The following is a 4,182-nucleotide window of genomic DNA, read 5'->3' as shown; positions in this document are numbered from 1 at the left end:
CTCATTCAAGTATTATCAATTGTATCTGAACAAATTGAACCCAAATTAGATTTCAACAACTCGCAACTGTCACCACACAGCTTCCATAGATAAGGAATCTGGGAATGACAAAGTTGGGCTCCTGACTTATTCCAGGGATCGCTAGAGTTTCAGTAACCTCAAGGATCAGGTGACAGATGGAAGATCAGCCTCTTGCCTCACTCTTGGGATAGCTGTCTGGATTTGGATCCTTCCTAGCTGTGACCTGAAGCAAGCAATTTCTTTTCATTTGTGCCTCTCAAAACACAGTTGAAAACACTAAAACTGGTTTCTCTCCAAGAGAAAGAATGGCTGTAACAAACAGAATCCATTCTGTTTCCTAGTGCCAAATTAGTATCATACCCTTTTCACCATATTCCATTCATTAGACTTTAATAATGAAAGACTATACTTTCAGGGATCATTTTTATAATTCATTACTAGACAAGTTTCTCTGACCATATAGACCATGAGACCATGAGGATGAGATGTAGCATTCCCTCATGAGATTGATGCTGGCTCTAGGTGCTGTTTTTCTGCAGCTGCCTCTTGCCATTGATGATCATTCTTCTCTCCCTTTGTAATGGGGAGGACACAGTCTAAGTGGAAAATGAAAAAAAAAAGAAATTAATAATGAGAGCTGACCCACACTCAAGGAGACAGAAACACTGTGAGATTTCCAGGAGGTCAGGACCATTTTGGACTATTTCAGAGGCTGCACTCATGGCATTAGAATGTAATTTAGCAGTATTTTAAAATTCAGAGGCAGTAAATGCATACACAATCGCATTCTATACATAGACTAAGTCTATAATATATGAACACAAATAATAACATTTTCACTCTTCCAGGGTATCAAAATTTATCTTACTTTTACCTTTTCTCTGTGTAGTGGTGGTTGTATTAAACATCAATATCCTCTAAATAGAAAACTAACCCAATAGTAATTTTGGAGGTACTTTGTCCCATAATGTTTCACCAAAGCTTTTCTTTTCCTTCAAGCCCCCTTGCATGTATATATTATGTTTTCTAGTTTTGTGTTTTCATGGGATTTCTGTGTGGATGATTGTGTCTCTGCAAATATATACATATATATATTTAACTGTTTGTTGGTTCTTTTCTTGTTTTTTATTTTATCCTATTCCAGTTTGTTTATTTATTTTTGGCTCACCTAATATGATTATTATTATTGCTATTATTATTATTTGCCTATTTGTATCCTAATAAGAGAGGGAAAATGGGGTGTGGATTGGCATAGATGGGAAAGTGGGGAGTAGTTGGAGGAGAGGAATCTGTAATCATAACATATTGTATTAGGCTTTGGGGACCTTTTTGTCCATGCTGGGTCACCTTGCCCAGGCTTGGTGTATGGGCCATGCTTGGTCTTATTGCTCCTTGCTATTCATGTTTTTTTTTTTTTTTTGTACTTGTGGGATACCTGCCTCTTCCTGGAAGAGGAAGAGGAGGAGTGGATTGGCGGTGGGAACAGAGTGGGAGGATGAGCAGTACTGGGATTGGAGGGGGCTGTAGCTAGAATGTAAAACAAATAAACTTATTACACATGGTCCTCTGAAGAAGGGGAAAGGGACAAGAAACCCTAAGCAAATTGGGGGCACAATAGGAGAAAGGAGGGAGGTAGGAAAAGAGAAGGGTAGAACAACAGGAGAGAACAGAATGAGACAGGGAGGAACAGAGGAGAGCATCAAATGAGATACCTGGATAGAGGGAGCCAGTATAGATTTAAAGAGAGGTCTGGCACTAGAGGGAGAGGTTCACGGATCCACATGGATGACTCCAACTAAGAATCTAGGCAGTGGTGGAAAGGCTGCCTTTGATGATCTTCCTATGTAATGAGATCAATGACTTGGTTGCCATTCCTAGAGCCTTCATCCAGCAGCTGATCAAAACAGAAGCAAGCACCCACAGCTAAACACTGAGCCATACTCCTGGAATCCAGTTGTAGAGAGGGAGGAGGGATGAGCCAAGGAGCCAAGACTGTGCTGGAGAAACCCACAGAAGCAGTGGCCTGGTCTAGTGAGAGAAGAGGGATCCTAGTTGTAAAGCTGGGGAACCAGCATTGGACTGAACCAAGCCCTTTGAATGTGGGTGCCAGCTAGGAGTCCTTGGCAGTCTATGGGACCTCTAACAGTGGAACCAGTGTTTATCCCTAGTGCACAAATGGACTTTGGGAGCCCATTCCTTATGGAGGGATACTATTGTTACCCAGATACACAAAGGAGGGCCTAGGCCCTCCCCCAAATGACGTGACAGACTTTGATGACCCCCCTGTAGAAAGCCTCACTATCATTAGGGAGTGGGGGGGTTGAGGCAGTCAGTGAAACTCATGTGAGGACAAGAGGGCAAGGGAATGGGGGGATTGATAGGTAAAATAAGATTGTTTCTAAAATTAAAAAAGAATAATTGCATTAAAAATTCTATTTTTAATAAAAATAAAATAAAAATATCTGGGAAATGAGAACTCTGGGTTTCCATTGTATAATTCCAAAGCCTGTTGTGATACAACACTACATCAAAAGGAGAAAGTTGTCTGAGCATTGCTATTCATCTCTCTGCTTCTGGACTCTGGATGTAATGTGACCTGTAACCTCACACTTATTCCACTACCATGTTGACTATAACTTCAAGCTGTGAGCCAGATAAGCCTTCTTCTCCTAGGTTTGATTGTTGTCAGTTATTTTGCCACAGCAGTGGAAGAGTAACCATTACACTTATTCCAACTCTACAGATTTCTCCTGTTGCAACTAAATACTCTTGAAGATTAGCTTCTTATTCTTCCTAAATCTCACTCTCTCATCACTGTTACTTTCTATGAACACTATTAAATAAGCTTCCCAGATCTCAGCTTCCTTCTAAGTCTATATCCTCAGGAACAGGAACCCAGCGCACCTGTTGGTATCAGGCATGGAGAGGAAGCAGAGTCTAAAATTAAGAGTTTGGAGCTAGATCATCACCAGCTATGTGGCCAAAACAGTTCTTTCATGGATGGCAATTTGAGTACTAATGACAACTGGCATATTAAGTCAGTAAATTTTTTTAATGTTATGTTAACTGTGTGTAAAAAGGGATGAAAAATCAGTGGAAGAAAGTTCAATAGCAGTTGCACTGTCTCAGTCATGTTAAAAAGTCTGGCAAAATTGAGTTTAAAAGACAACAGAATAAAATGGAAAATTCCTGTGCAATTGATATATGATGCATTAAAGAAAGAAGAGGTGAGTCTTATCTTCCTATGTCAGAGTCCTAAAATCACAAAATTCAATGCTAGCATTTAAGTACAAGAGAAAGAAAGATCCAGGAAAAGGGAATTCTCAACTCAAACAATTGTGTGAGATAGAAATCAGGGCTCAGGATGAAGAAACTTGAGACTCAATAATTTTGGATGGAAAGACATCAGAGGAATGAGTGATGAGCCTTGAGATATGAGAGTACCCTGAGATGTCTAGTATAGGGGACACTGTCCCCTACAGTCTAGTTATTTGAAGGTGTTCACTCCCCTCCTATTAAAAGTCATTTGTCAGGTTTTTGGTTGATACAGATGTCTTTGCCCTGTGAAATCACAAACACTCTGCCTGGGATTTGCTTAATAATTTCTTATTTTCCAAATAGCAATAAAAGACAACACAAAAAGTAACCCACAGCTGAATATACTCCTGTAAGATTTGACCTACAAAAACAGGCATACTATGGCTGGAAGAGAGTCAGTTTTCTTTCAGAATGTGGCTCCCGGTAGGTTACTCATACTCCAAGGGATGGCCCTACCCCCAAGCACATATCAGAAGCACTAACTGAACTATCTGGGTTATTTTTTAATGAAGACATGATGTTAGAAAAGAGATGGTAGTCTGAGAGAAGTACAAAATTGAAGTGGGGGATTGACATAATCAAATTATGTTGAACATACAGGTGTGCACACACGCGCGCACGCGCGCGCACACACACACACACACAACACACACACACACACACACACACACACACACACGCACACACACACGCACACACTCAACTGAAGGAATCTGAGAAAAAATGGAACAATTTATATTAGACATAAAGTTAGATACTAAAATTTAAAAATATAGAAACATGTTTCCCTCTTGTGAAAAAATGATCTCTAGAGAGAAAAGCTAAGCTATGTTTCTGAAAGGT

General features: G+C 40.0%; 1 pseudogene; it reads left to right on the top strand.

Moving 5' to 3' along the window:
* The first annotated feature begins 420 nt into the window (after positions 1 to 420).
* LOC113831113 lies at positions 421 to 626 on the top strand (annotated as a pseudogene).
* The last annotated feature ends 3,556 nt before the right edge of the window (positions 627 to 4,182 follow it).

Source organism: Cricetulus griseus, assembly GCF_003668045.3.
Source record: "Cricetulus griseus strain 17A/GY chromosome 1 unlocalized genomic scaffold, alternate assembly CriGri-PICRH-1.0 chr1_1, whole genome shotgun sequence".
Taxonomy (NCBI): Eukaryota; Metazoa; Chordata; class Mammalia; order Rodentia; family Cricetidae; genus Cricetulus; species Cricetulus griseus.
The sequence above is the reverse complement of the archived record's forward strand: the minus strand, read 5'-3'. Positions and strand labels throughout refer to the sequence as shown.